This window comes from Lissotriton vulgaris, chromosome 5 (genome assembly GCF_964263255.1).
Source record: "Lissotriton vulgaris chromosome 5, aLisVul1.2, whole genome shotgun sequence".
Taxonomy (NCBI): domain Eukaryota; kingdom Metazoa; phylum Chordata; class Amphibia; order Caudata; family Salamandridae; genus Lissotriton; species Lissotriton vulgaris.
Window position 1 is genome coordinate 1947192921 of NC_141693.1, and position 15659 is coordinate 1947208579.

At 42.3% G+C, this 15659-nt stretch overlaps 1 protein-coding gene across 1 annotated transcript in view; it reads left to right on the forward strand.

Moving 5' to 3' along the window:
* The first annotated feature begins 2049 nt into the window (after positions 1-2049).
* PRRC2A (proline rich coiled-coil 2A) overlaps positions 2050-15659 on the forward strand; it is a 1005169-nt gene continuing 991559 nt past the window's right edge. Inside the window, exon 1 of the mRNA XM_086919885.1 lies at positions 2050-2206. The gene's annotated coding sequence lies outside the window, so the exon portion shown is untranslated. The remainder of the gene's footprint in view (positions 2207-15659) is intronic.

A 15659-nucleotide genomic window follows, 5' to 3' on the forward strand; every position in this document is an offset into this window, starting at 1 on the left:
TGTCCCTGATTACCCGCATATGCTCTTCCTCGGCCTTCCGCAGTTGTTCTTCTCTTTAACCATCCTTTGTCGGTACAGGGAGAAGCTGAGAGTCTTATCCCGTACCGCCGCTTTAAAAGCATCCTAAACTATTATTTCAGGTGCAGTGCCCTTGTTGATGTTAAAAAAACTTGATAATCCATTTTGTCATATGTTGACAGTATGCCTGATCTAGCAATAACTTCCTATCAAACGTCCAGGTCACAAGAAGTTGTAACAAGGAGCTTGTTGTGAACTCAATCACTAACGGGTTTGGATCTGATATTATCTTTGGAAAAAGCTCGATATTAGCCTTTTCGGCGATTTGATCAGATACAAAAAAATAGTCCAATCAGACAAATTTAAGGTGAGGCGCTGAAAAATAAGTGTACCCTGGCTCCGTCTGCCTATGCCAAGTATCGATCAGTCCAAGTTCCCTGACCAGCCCCTTTAGAGCCCTAAAAGTATTGCCCTTTCTTCCCTGATAAAGAGTGTTGCTAAAGAGGTTGAAGCTGCTATTCAAGTGAATATTAAGACCGCCACAAAGGATTACTGGAGCAGGCTGTAAAGCCAATTCTATACTCAGAAAATGCAAGATTTCTGGATCATACAGATTTGACCCATACAAAGAGCAGATAGTGAGAGGGGTGCCTAGAATTATAACTTCAGCAATTGCCCATCGGCCTAACTTATCTTCCTTAATTCGCTTACTAAATGCGATGCCATGCTTGACTAAAATAGCTACCCCTCCGTGTAGTAGTGGCTTGGCTTGACGAGATCATGCAAGATCAAATCCGGGCCTAAATCCATTGTTCTTTTGCTCACCATGCCATTCCAGTTTGGACCCAGCCATATGCAAATCAGTCTTGACCCTGCGCCCAATGGGAACATTCCAGCCTGAACTGCCAGACAAGCATCCTAGGACCGGTTTCGAGGTTTCACCCCTCTTCAGCCCGGATAGCTTGATTCCAGTGGCATGGAGAGCATGGGACTCATGTCTGAGCGTTGTTGGATGGGGTCCCATTAATTCTATCTTTGAAATAAATTCAATTGTTTTCTCTGGGCATAACACATTACAATGTCGTGTGTCCCCGAAAGTTCAACCTAAGCCAGCTGTATAACTGAACAAAATGATCACTTTGGCACCTTATCAGTGGTCGTTATCGCTATATAATTACAATTACAGCTGTGTGGAAGGCAAGCACTTTTTTGTGGCAGCTAATAACCTCTGCCCAATCAAAACATGTACTCGTTGCTACCAACATGTGGGTGGTACCAAAGCCCCTCTCTTAGTTATGCCCCCACATAATTGTCTGGTGACAGCTGCATTCTCAAGCCAGACCATAAAAGCAAAGTGATAAAGGGCCACCAAATCAAAAGCAAATCCTAGTTTATCCTCGAGCGGCGACCTCAAGGCAATTTTTCAATCTTGCGTTTCAATATACTAGGTTTGGCAGTTTGAATAAGTAAATATACGCCCTGTGCTGTATTCATGGGAGCTACTTAAAACGCTACGTGTAGATCTTTAACAGTCTGGTCTTGGTTCTTATAACCAACTCATCCTATTAGTAGCACGGACACGCACTTTACCCATGCCCCAAATTAATCATTTGGTCACATACTGCTATGAAAATATGGGTACTATCTGACCCCCCACTCCGTTATTCTTGTAAGGTAAATAAGGAAGCCCATTTCACTATGGCTGTGATGTTGTCCTAGTAAAAAAACATCAGCAGGGTTTTACGTAAAGCAATCTTCTCCAACTTCCTTTAGGTTAAACAACAATCACAACCAATACAAGATGGCACTCAGGTTATATATCCCGCAGGTCCCTCTTTTGCTATTTAATTATGCTAATATCCCTCCACGCCACGCCTTCTTTTCTCTGCCACGCACCAGTCTCGCGACCGTATTACGCTAATTATGCGTGCCATCGCACTCAGCTGTTTGCATTACGTGCCGTCGCGCGGCGCTGTTCCCTGTATTGCCGTTGGGAAAGACTGAGAGAGTAAGCAACAGTGAAGAGAGACTACTCAAGAGACAGGGAAGAGTTCAAGGGGGGGGGATAACGGGGAGAAAAAAATATAGCGTCAGCTTTGACAATCCGCTTTCATCCTCTGTCCCTGAAAGGCCTCCCCGCCCTGGGACAGTGTTCCCGGAAGCCTCTACCTCGGCTGGACGGGCCCAGGTACGTGTGAAAGTCTGGCACGGTAGAAGAAAGCCGTTATTTGGACAGTATTACAGTCTAGAGGGGGAGGGGGAATCTTCTGTCGCCATTTTGTTTTTCGTTCGAATAACAACATCGACTGTTCATCTCCCCATAGCACCTTTTGACTCTTTAACGACTTCAGACTGATTACATACATGTACAGAGTTTAATTTCACGCCCAGTATACAGGTTTTTACCTTTTTGTACATCCCCTGCAGGTTAATATATGTGCACAATAAAATGGCTTTACAGTTCTTTTAGAAAAGCATTATAGCGCAATATGCAGCTGTAGCGCTTATTTAGCATTTACGGGTTGTCAGCCACGCGTCCTGTAAACTAGATATGCGGATAGCACTGCTGTCTATATATTAAACAGCATGACTTGTTTTATATTCATAACTAATCTGGATTCGCATGTCTGGTCAATGAGTGGAGATGCTACATACATACACGCTTAAAGACACTCCTGCAGATGAGTGTTGCGCTTGAACTCAGCAATATTGTTTTTTGCACAGACTACTTCTCTCCTCAACCTGCTGTATTTTTGCATCTTAACACTTAACGAGAAGGATCCATTAAATTTGAGAAATGAAAGTCTGCGCAGCGCAAGCTTCTTTCTAGAATACACGTTTACTGTTTATCACTGTGTAATGCTTATTTAAACCTTTTACCTCTGTGGTATTTAGAATGTTGGCATTAGTGTAATCCTTATGTTAAACCTGCAGTACATAGAAAGGTATATACGTCGACCATCTTTCCTGCTAAGTTTCCAAATATAATGTACTCTAATTGTTACACTTTGAAGTGACCTAAACGTGGAATTTCTTCCTTTGGAAATATGCACTAGCAGTCGGCGGGGGAGGGGAGGACAGTCACCGTGACATCCGATTTAATTGTCTTACAGTCCAGTCGTACTAGAGAGTGAACACATCAGATCTTTAAACTATTTCCTTGTAAAATGAAAAGCGCATATATTCCGTTTATTATGCTGGTCTCTTACAAATGGAGTTTCCTGACCGCCCCTACCATTCAACAACATATTATAGCTGTAGTCAATTGTGCATCATTCCCAAATTGATAGTTTCTCTCTAAGCGCTGAAAGAAAGGGTGTTTATTTACAGACGTGAATAACGAATATTGGGCTGTGAAGTGGGTGTCAGTGTTGGGCTACATGATTCCTATAGCCTTACTAAAAACACACACACAAGGTTGAGCCGCATGAAAAGGTAAACACTGACTTCCTTCTGCCATGAACTGTGAGGTGGATTGTTGACATGCACGAGGCCTGCCTCTCATTGATGGTACTGGTTTCTCTTGGCATTTTGTTTTCATTTGCTAACTGCACCCGCGGTTTTCCCCCAAAGCAGCACCGCGTCATACCTCGTCTTATTTATGTTGAATTTGAAAGTATGGACCAGTGTTTGGAATGGGTTGGTTGCCTCGGCAGTTGAAGGTTGAGGATTGTGTGCCGATATCACAACACGTATCTATTATTAGTTATTTTGCTATATTTTTTTCGATTGTAAACTGGATTAATAATTTCTAGTCTGTATTTTTCTCCACTGTATGCGAAGCTTGTTTCTTTATGCTCGTTAATGAAAGATGGCGCTATTATATATTCTCGTTTAAAGTTTATTGTAATGCTTAGCAGTATACGTCCCAATCAGTTGCTTTTCATCTTAATATATATATTTAACATATTCGAGTTTGTTAAAGCCGTAGTTTCTAAACCCTGAAATGTTTTTATTCAGATATTCAAATTACTAATGGAATAACCTTCCGAGTTGACCTAATTTAACGTTACAAACGTTTGTGTTGCATGGTTTGTTTTAGTTGTGCGCTTGGTTTATTCAGCCCTTTATAATTTTTCCCCCTACCCTTGTTAATAAATTATTCGGTTGGTAAATGGATTGGTGGTCCGAGACAAATTCTAAGATCACAGCCCGAACTCTCTGGGGGTGTAACAAATCCTTCGATATGGCGTCCAACTAAATTACTGCAATTTGTAAATAGACGCCCCTTCTAGTGGGTTTTTGTAGGAATGTTTTCTCATCCCTTTCTGTGACTTTTAATCGATGTGTATGCTTTTTTTAGCAGCAGGTGTATACAAGCGAAGTGTATATCCGTCTTATTGGATGCATGCTTGTAGACTTCAAATACATATGCCATTCTGTAGCTAGATATACTTTAACTGGCAAGCTATTTTCTTTCTATTTTTCATATGCCGTGTGATCTTGTGTGGATTCATAGTTTGATTGTGACTGATATAGCCAGCCTTGTTCGAAGTATGTTTTAACCAGTAGGCCATTAGCTTGCATAACCATACAATTGCCATTGGACTTATTACTAACATATGGGCGCTGGAGGCTGTGAGATGAGGGTATTGTACAATGAGCAGTATTGGCTCCAATAAATTACAAGTATGCACATTAGTAAGCAGAGCACTTGTACGTTTGTGGTCACAGCGCACTCTGCTTTTGTCATATATCCATATGTGGCTATTGGGGTTGATGTGCACAGTACTGCTGTGGTCTCTGTAAAGATAATAGTTTGGTACAGTATACATTTTACTTGGAGGTAACCTTTCTGTTGAGTGACTATCCCCCTGTACGGCCACTGGATTGAAGTGGTAACATCCCACTGTCAACTTGTAGAAATACAACACATTTCTGCTACTTCTAGAACTCTGAATGAGCACAGTTTTGGGCACGTAGTACAACAGGTGCTCCAGCTACGTGTCACTGAGGTTGAGACCTGAGTGTACGCCTTTGTTTCTTGGATAACATAACATAACATAACATTAACCTTTATTTTAATTGTGTGTTGGTAGAATCCCAATGTGCCCTTGTGGCAACAGCTGTTTTTTTGGGCTTTTTTACGCTCTCCTGTTGGTGCTTTATGGGATGTTGACATTTATTTATTTTTATTTATTTATTTAAGTAGCTTATACAGCGCGCAGCTACCCCCGGAGGGGTGTCCCGGCGTTAAAAACAGAACCTCAGGGAAGGAGGAGTGGAACAAGCTTATTACAAGACAGGAATCATAATCTGGAGAACAGCCAGGTTTTTAATTTAGCACGGAAGATGGACATTTACTGCTTTGATCTGCGTTCAGTTATCATAATCACCACAACAATAAACGCGCTCGTGCACAAGATCTAGAATCGCTCAGTTGACTTTATTTTTGTCCCACAGGCAGGTGTGTCGTTTTCGCATTGGAATAGTGTTGTCATCAGATCCAATACATTTGATATCAAAGAAGGCAGCCGCTAGTCCTGAGTCGGGAATTCGTTAAATGTTTTTCCGACGCACGTTTACAGTACGTGCAAACTAGGGGATGATTGGTAAATTCTAGTGATGGTGCCGCATCCCTTGACCCCGGTCTATTTTTTCACTCAAAATGATCTGTTATCGTGCCAAGGGAGGGGGTTATCATCCACAACCCCATCAATCAGATCCCAACAGGAGATCCTACAAACAATTTCACAATGTCCTAGCACACACAATTCAATTTCATAATGCTTATCACAAAATATAATGCAGTGACAATTTCTCTTCTTGTTATAGTTTCAGTCTTTTTATTCCAGTTGATCCCGCCAACACGTGTTTCGTCGCTTACAGGGCAGGTCACCCAGCGACTTCATCAGGGCTGAATCACTGATTTGGCAAACATCTAGCCTTCTAGCCGGTTGTAATTCCGTCCCGGCCAATATGGTGGCCTGGGTAGAAATAGATCCGATATCCTAATCAGTTGCAACTCGGTACCCTTGAGTTGTGAACAGGTATCCCATGCACCACAATTTTAGCTCATTAGCCTCAAAGATATGCAAGGTCTCCTTATAACGCGATCCAGGCAATATTCACAGGGTAATATTTCAGCAACTCCGTGCGGCTCTCCGTATGGCCGTAACTTGTAGAAATACAACACATTTCTGCTACTTCTAGAACTCTAAATGAGCAGTTTTGGGCATGTGGTACAATAGGTGCTCCAGCTACGTGTCACTGAGGTTGAGGCCTGAGTGTACGCTTTTGGTTTCTTGGATCAACCTTTATTTTAGTTGTGTGTTGGTATAATCCCAATGTGCCCTGTGGCAACATCTGTTTTTTTGTGTGCTTGTTTACGCTCTCCTGTTGGTGCTTTATGGGATGTTGACATTTACTGCTTTGATTTGCGTTCAGTTATCATAAGCACCACAATAATAAACGCGCTTATGCACAAGATCTGGAATCGCTCAGCTGACTTTATTTTTGTGCTGCAGGCAGGTGTATCTATACAATGGAAGTCAAGAGGGAAATTATAAGGCTAGGTCACCCTCCACTCAATCTATCCAAAAAATACAAAACCTAGTCCTCATGGCATTTATCATTACAAGTCCGTGTACACAAGTGGATTGCCGGAAAGATCATTCCACCCACACTTCTAATTCTAGAAATTGTTTGTCGTGTATCAGACGAATGCCAAAGTTAAAAGGGCCAATCTCTGATAAACATATAACTAAACAACACAGTACAAACATCCACTAGAAGGACAACACTTGAAAAATGTGTGAATAGCTAGATGACACCTCACGGGCGCACCACCAATGGGACCCCTGGCTGGTACTCACCAGGATGGCCCTGTTCTCATCATTGGTGTCATCTAGCTTAACGCAAACGTGTCCGACACCCCAAAGGAAAGGAAGACAGTGAATGGTGCAGTGTATGCAAAACTTATATGTGACAAGGACTAACAACGTTCAACATATAACAAAACAACTATTGTGCACACAAGATACATGAACCTTTTATTTGTATTCTCTTGTTGCCAACAGTAAACATATAAACATAAAAAAGAGTGAGGCGAATACTACCTATCGATTCTCGCTCACCTCGAAGCCGACATGTTTCATTGCCATGGTGGGATTCAGGCAATTTCTTCAGGGCAAAAATTGTAAGGAAGCCACTGCCAGCTATACTGTGTTTTAAGAGCTGTAAATCAATGGAAACATATATGTAGGTAAGAGACACTGCCTATGAACTCCAATGGGTAAAATATCAAAATTATTTAAACCCGCAAAATAGATAGAATTACCTAGCTGGTGGATTTTTCTTTCATACCGTTACTGTAGCGTCTTTATGTTGTCAAGTACCTACTCCCGATCGGTGAGTCAGGTCTGAACTCCCTTCCGTTTTTCTAATGAGGAAAGGTGCAAAAGAAACAGCCCGGCGGGTAGCCATTAGGGATTGTGATTCTAGTCTTACCGCGTTTCAGAAGTGTTCATTAATGGGACCATGCGATCCAGCGCGTATTACCCGTGGAGAATGTACGTAAGGCGTCTTCTCAGCCCAGGAACGCCTCGCGAGTGGAAACACTTCTATTTTGTTTCCGGGTTCGAACTACCTCGCGTACTGATTGGTTCTTGTGGTCACGTGGTTGGGCAGTGTGTTCACACGTGATCGGACATTCAGATTTACAAATTATTAAGTTTAAATCTCAGATGTTACAATACTGATATGAGGCAAAATGGACAATGTATGTTATGTTATATTAGCTTCATGTGGAAGGTAACGTTATACCAATCGTTTCCGCACCTTGGAGTATACTTCATTGGGGCGAACGGCCATGTTGGAACAGTACCACGGTGGTTACTACCCCGGGCCAGCAACTATTTAAAAGACCTTTCTGCGCTAATAATTTTTATGTTTAGTGTGTACAGGGATTAATTTCATAGATCTATAATGCCTCTCTCTTTGGAACTCATTATAAGATTTAAAAAAAAAAAATTTATCTGCGAATAATTATATTCACAAGGTATACTGATATATGCGTTTGTTATTGTCACACATTGCATTCCTGATCTTAATCGGTCACTAGGGAGAGCAATTAAAAACAATTCGCATGATACAGTTCAGTGTCCTAATCAAGGGATGGTAAATGAATACTATCTCTTTTTATATATCAGGTTAGTTGAGCCAAGGAGCTTCAATGTAGATCTTTGTCATCGTAGCTTATTCCATTCCAGTAGTTCGTTTAGGCCCTGTTGTTCACTTCGTTCCTAGTATATCCAACGCGCTTCTTTTGTCACTAGGCGTTTTTCCAAAGTTTGTGCCTCACCTGTTACTCTTTCCAGGACCACCCAGGTGAATGTATGTTTATTTCGATGGCAATGTTCTACCAATTTTGTGGTTAATTTGCCCTGTCGGATAGTGCTAAGGTGCTCTTGTATACGAAGCTTGATCTTGCGCGTTGTTAGCCCTATGTACTCTAGGCCGCACTCACAGCTCAGTCTGTAGACCACATTCGAAGTATTACAGTTACTGAAATGGTTCAATGTCCATACTTTTCCGGATTTTAACGTAACTGTGGTGCTCTTGTTCGTGAGGGGGCATACCGAACAATTCCCACAAGGGTAATGTCCATTAGGTATAGTGGTTGTTTCCGTGGGAGTCTTTTCTAGCGCCCTTGTATGGACCAATTTATCCTTAAGGTTTTGGGCCCTGCGAAAAGCAAACCTTGGAGGAGGCATCTTGTGATCTTGAGTAGTCAGTATGTGCCAGTGTTTTCTAATGGCTTGGCGTGTCTTCGAGGCCAGCGGGTCAAAAGTCATGACCACTGGCAGACATTCCGATTTTTCTTTCTTTTGGGACTCTAGAAGAGCTGCCCGGGGAGTATTCAAGGCTCTCTTATTTGCCTGGTAAATTACCTTGTTAGGATAATCTCGTGCTTTTAACCTACTGCTAAGTTCCTTGGCCTGTTCTATGTAGACTTCAGTCGAGGAACAGTTTCTCCTGTACCGCATGAACTGATCCACTGGGAGGTTGTCCCTGAGTGCCCTTGGATGGTATGATTGGTAGGTCAGTAACGAATTCCGATCAGTGGGTTTCTGATGTACTCGGGTAGCCAACTTTCCTTCTGAGGCTTCAATGTCCAAATCGAGATATACAGCACTGGAGTGGTGGTACTTCCAAGTGAAGCGCAGGCTCCTATCTTGCGTGTTGATCCAGTTTAAGAATTGTAGGAGCGTTTCTTCATCTCCAGACCAGATGAGGAGCTCGTCATCGATATAACGTCTCCACAGACGTAGATGGTCCTTAAAGGGGTTGATATCTGATTCGATGACGTGCTCCTCAAACTGTCCCACGTAGATACATGCCACGCTGGGTGCCATAGTAGCCCCCATAGATGTTCCCGTTACTTGTAGGAAGAGGTCTTTTTTGTAACTGAAAAAGTTTCTTGTTAATGCCAGTTCTATGCATTGTAGGATAAAACTTTGTGGCGCATCGTAGAACCATTCTTGTTTATCTAGCGCTTTGGCTATTGCTATCAGAGCCGCCTCCTGAGGGATGCATGAGTATAAAGACTCAATGTCTATAGTTACAATATACTCTGTGGCCGGATTGAAGGCCATGGAATCAAGCACGTTCAGTATGTCTGTGGTGTCTTTTTACATACGAATTTTGAGTTATTACTGATTCGCGAAGGTAATAGTCAGCGAATTGGGACAAGGGTTCCAAGATGGACTTCATACCCGACACTATAGGCCTCCCTGGGGGGGCCTCACAGGCTTATGAATTTTAGGGAGAATGTAGAAGGCTGGAGTCCTCGGATTGGTGTTGATGAGGAACTCCGCCTCCTTCGCACTTATCCATTTCTTTTCTTTAGCATTAGACACTAGTTGTGTGATGGTATCCTTTAATTCAGGAGTCGGGTCTCTAGCAAGAGGTTGATAGTTGGTTCTAACATCCAATAGCCTACGTACTTCCTCTTCATAGTCAGATGTGTTTAAAATCACGATAGCGCCCCCCTTATCCGCGCTCTTTATCGTGATTTTATCATTATTCTGAAGGGACTTGATGGCTTCCCAATTCTGTTTCGTCATGTTTTTATAGTTCACAGATGTGTTCTTACTTTCTATGTTTCTAATCTCTGCCAAGACTTTAGCTTCAAACACCGCGGTTTCAGGGCCAATCGATGTGTTAGGAGGACAAAAAGAGGAGGGTTTTCTTAAGTTAGAGTTGAAACCTTTGCTTTCTTCAAACGGTTGTTTCTGGAAAAATTTCTTGAGTTTTATTCTGCGCATAGTTTCATGGAACTCAGTTCGACATTTGAAGGCGTCATGATGAGGTGTCGGCACAAAGCCCAACCCCTTGTTCAGCACTTCCTCTTCTGCCACTGTCAGGGGATGGTTGGATAAATTCACCACAATGCTGATCACAGCGGTTTCTTCCCTCTGCTCCTCGTTAGTCGTGGTGAGGAGGTTTGCCATTGTTGTTGGGATCGGCTGCCCCGTCCTCTCCCTCTGCCTTGTTTTTGCTGGAATCCCGGGCCTTTGTTGGATGCTTGACCCTGTTCTAAAAAAATCCTCAGTAGTGTGTTTAAATGGGTGTTGGATGGTTCTGGTTGATTAAATCTCACCCTGCTAGTGCTGGGGCCTGGTTCAGAATCTTCACTTGACGTATTAGCAAACGTCCAGTTTGCAGGTGTTCTTCTCTGTTGTTGGAACCGGGTTGCCTTCCCCCTTCTGTTGCCCCCGGTCTGTGGTTGTTGTTCTTGAGCTGACTGATAGTATGTGTCGTTGGTGTAAGGGAATGCCCACTCGTGTGTGTAACGTTGGAGGTTCCGTTGTAATCCTCTTATTTTTTGTCACCATATAATCTTTATATTCTTCCAGATCTGTTTTGATCTTTTCTAGATGTTCCTTGGCATCCGTAAAACTACTATCACACGGTTGATGGTTTCCTCTAATTCAGCTATTTCTTTCAGTACCTCTTCGCTCAAGCGTTGAGCTGTACTGATTATGAGGATTAACCAATCCCTTGTACACTTGTTGGCGATGTAACTCCAATCACAGCGGAATTTTTTATCGTCTAAGAAGATCCTTGGCTCAATTCTGACTATAAGACTGGCAGGGGATGCTCCTGCTTGATAATATTCTGACATAAGGGCTCCATGCAAAGCAATCCTTATATGTTTCTTTTTCAAATTACTTAATTTTTCCCATTCTTCTCTTACTTTATTGGTCCCTGCTAGGGGGTTGTCGCTAAAGAGGAAGGGGCCTGCTAGAATCGCTGCAATTTGTGCCTCTGAGAAAGCTAGGCAATTCTTATCCATTCCAGAGTACTAGGTAGGTGTAACACAAGAAGGCAGTGTCAATGATATCACAGCACAGTTAAAAATCAGAGTACAATTACTTGGCTATGAACAAAAACTCTCACGGCTGGTCTGCCGTACTGATTATATCTATACAATGGGAGTCAAGAGGGAAATTATAAGGCTAGGTCACCCTCCACTCAATCTATCCAAAAAATACAAAACCTAGTCCTCATGGCATTTATCATTACAAGTCCGTGTACACAAGTGGATTGCCGGAAAGATCATTCCACCCACACTTCTAATTCTAGAAATTGTTTGTCGTGTATCAGACGAATGCCAAAGTTAAAAGGGCCAATCTCTGATAAACATATAACTAAACAACACAGTACAAACATCCACTAGGACAACACTTGAAAAATGTGTGAATAGCTAGATGACACCTCACGGGCGCACCACCAATGGGACCCCTGGCTGGTACTCACCAGGATGGCCCTGTTCTCATCATTGGTGTCATCTAGCTTAACGCAAACGTGTCCGACACCCCAAAGGAAAGGAAGACAGTGAATGGTGCAGTGTATGCAAAAATTATATGTGACAAGGACTAACAACGTTCAACATATAACAAAACAACTATTGTGCACACAAGATACATGAACCTTTTATTTGTATTCTCGTTAAGCTAGATGACACCAATGATGAGAACAGGGCCATCCTGGTGAGTACCAGCCAGGGGTCCCATTGGTGGTGCGCCCGTGAGGTGTCATCTAGCTATTCACACATTTTTCAAGTGTTGTCCTTCTAGTGGATGTTTGTACTGTGTTGTTTAGTTATATGTTTATCAGAGATTGGCCCTTTTAACTTTGGCATTCGTCTGATACACGACAAACAATTTCTAGAATTAGAAGTGTGGGTGGAATGATCTTTCCGGCAATCCACTTGTGTACACGGACTTGTAATGATAAATGCCATGAGGACTAGGTTTTGTATTTTTTGGCTGCAGGCAGGTGTGTCGTTTCCGCTTTGGAATAGTGTTGTCATCAGATCCAATACATTTGATATCCAAGAAGGCAGCAGCTAGTCCTGAGTCGGGAATTCGTTAATTGTTTTTCCGACACACGTTTCCTTTATCTGATCTTAAGATAACCATCCGGATCCCATCCTTTCAGTTCAGTTTTTTTGAAAACCAAGTGATAAAAGCATTGATTGTTAACTCTTATCCAGGGGATTTACTTTGCTTATCAAGGGCGATGATCTCACCCAAAGCTATGCAATATGGCTGTAATTCAGGAGTGTACCACAGCCTCCGCCAGTATGACGTATGTCTCAGATTGGCCTTAGAATTTTTAGATTCTTCATACTCCCAGTTCAAAAGTTGTGAAAAGCAGTGGAGTTCTCTTAGGGAGATAGTTCAAGGCGCACAAACCTTTATTCTGGATTGTGGTAAAATCGCCTAGCTGTGAAGTTCTATTCAGCTCCATTAAATGAACCTCCCAGGCCTTTGACATTTAAATGTGGAGGGCATAGGACACTGATCTGGATGCGGTTTTAAACATTTACAAATACCAGAGCTGTTCTGTTGGAGTTTTAGGCAACTCTTGCTATTGTGTTTAGCCCAAGTCATTCTTAATGTTTAGTATTCAAAATGGTGTACCCTTCAAAGGTTTTCTATACCCATGAATATCTTCCCACTATATGATTAATGCAGCTTAATAATATTTTGTTTTTAATGAATGTACTTCCAACCTGCACTCAGTGCAGAACTCCAGAAAGTGGTTGATCAAAGGTTGTAGTGATCATGGGCTTTATGAAATCTGCAAAGTGTAATACAGGAACTTAACTACCTGCAAATTTTGGGGAGCCATTTTCACAAGCATCCAGGTGTGCAACTAGATTGTTTAAATGCAAGGAAAATAGGAGCCTAGGAGGCATCTCTGTCGCACTCCACTTTAGACCGGGAGGTTTTGGCAGTTCACCCAGGGCACCCGAGCATAATTCCCATTGTGCTAACAAAGTAATATTGAGAGTATACTCCAAGGAACCCCCATTCATACCAGAGCAGTCTAGAGTTTTTTTGCATGGTACTAAATCAAATGCAGATTTCAGATCCTCAAAAGCAACTTACAAGTGGCCCTTATTTAAGTTTTCTAGTATAAGGTACAGAATCAGAAGACCTGATCAACTGTGCTATTTCTCATAAAGCCTGCTTGCAAGGTAGAGTGTGTTGCTTTCTTCCATCCATTGGTGTAATTTATCAAGGAAGTGTCAGCATAAGACTTTGTAGGCTACAGGCTTATTGGCCTGTAGTAGGATGGATTACCCCAAATCCCTTCCTTGTGTATGGGGATCATTTCCGCACCATACCAGGTACTTGGTGTAGCTGCACCCCCCCCCACCCCCCAGTGTAGTGTTAGTTTTTACGTTTATGTAAATTGACCACCTGTCTGAGTCCCTGAAGTAAATGTCTCCGGGTATTCTGTTATGGCCCAGCGCTTCGCGCAATAAAATGCTTAATTTCAGAAGGGTAACTTTGCGCTCTATCGCAAGCTGGTCCACAAACAAGGCACATTCCCTGGGATACTCCATTACAATTTGTCTCCCTAGTGTGTTTGCTTAGCTCAGTGAAGTGGTTAAACCAGACCTTCGTTGGATGTAAATTTTAACTCTGTTGTGTTTTGGTTTCTATTGGCCACTAGATGCCAGAAAATATTACAATCGCTCTTCTTTACTGCTGTAAGTCCTGCCAGTTGTGCTTGTCCCTTTTTTAAGTTACATTTAGCTGTTCTGCAGTCCTTGTTATACCAGGTGCTGCCTTTTTTTATTTTTAACGGATGAAGACTTTATTCTGTATCCAGTATTGAAAGTTAGTACTATTAAGCTTAAAAGGTATCTTTTCTTTTAAGAACAATAATTTGTTATGTTCTAAAATTCCCAAGCTTTTGTTTTTAACCGTAGTTTCAGTAATTATGATCCCACATATTGGTGTCATTGATCTGTTGATGATACTAAAATTAAGGCATACTCAAGCGTTGTGGGTCTTGCTTTGTCACATACTCTATGCGCTTAACTTTACGGACCTTTTGATCCTATTTATTTTTTTTTTTAGTTGCCAAGCAAGCGGAATTGACAAATTTGATGATGGTATTGTATGACACTTGTCTCAATATTCTGTGCAACAAAAAAAATATCTGTCCGCATTGAGTAGCATTGGGATCAAAATTGATCCACACAATGTTCATAGCGAGACTTTCAATTTTTCTTCACTTACTGTCATGTGGTTCCTGGTGAGAAGGTCAATATATGCTGCCCGCTTGTCGACTTCAGCTCGAGGTAGAAACTGTACAACCTGATAACATTGGCTTTCTGGTTATTCACCTTGTACCACGTCTTGTCCAGCTGTCCAATTTACTATTTTTTTTGGTCTCGACTGGCGTTAGCAGCGCGCATGCGCTACTCTCCCCATGCGAGGGCTTCTTGGAATCAAAACTGATCCAGAAGTTTGCTTTGTGCTCCGCCCGTGTTTCCCATTGGTGCGTGTCATTTTGCGTCACCTAATATGCTAAACGTGGTGTTATTGCTCCGGAGGCATTTTAGTCCCTCCTGGTTACCACCCTGTCCACATTTTTCCACTCCCACCTAGACTGGGTGCTTTACTGGCGGCGTGACACTCTCTCCTTCATTACTCGGTGTATGCATTTTTTTTGGGAGAAAGCGCAATGTAAATAAGCGTCTGCCGTTCTGCAATGGCGACAACTTGTTTTGTGTCTGTATTAAATGCGCTTTTCTGCCAAAATAGCGACAAACATAATTCATTTATAGAACGATTTTAAAGCGGATATTTGTAGAAATACAGACTAGAATTGCGTGCTTATTCAGGGCGACATTGTTAGAAAACATACAGTACACTTTCAATTAGCTTTGTTTTCTGTATTTACTCACCCTTCACTTTACCTAATCTCATTTCATAAACAAGTCCTTAAGGGATCTTTAGTACCAGAAACCTTGCATAAACTTGGAAGCCGATACCTCGATCACTGCCACCGTGAGGATTGTGGGTATGCAGAAGTCATTGCTTCCACTGTTGACTATGAGAGGCTCAGTTGGTCGTACCTTCCCATTAGTTAGTGCCCTATTGCCTCCTGTGCGCATGCGTGTAATTGTACACAAATTCTTTCCGGAAACTTGTATTTCTGGGCTCCCCATACTGCAGCAGTGTGCTTTGATTGATCCCCCGATCGTGCGTCAGCAATGTCGGCACTGGGCGCAGACCTCAGTGAGGGACGGTGTGAACAAGAGGGCTGCGTGTGCGTCATACCCACAATCCTCTGTTTAACATCTGCATACCAAGTATTCTCGTGGCAAT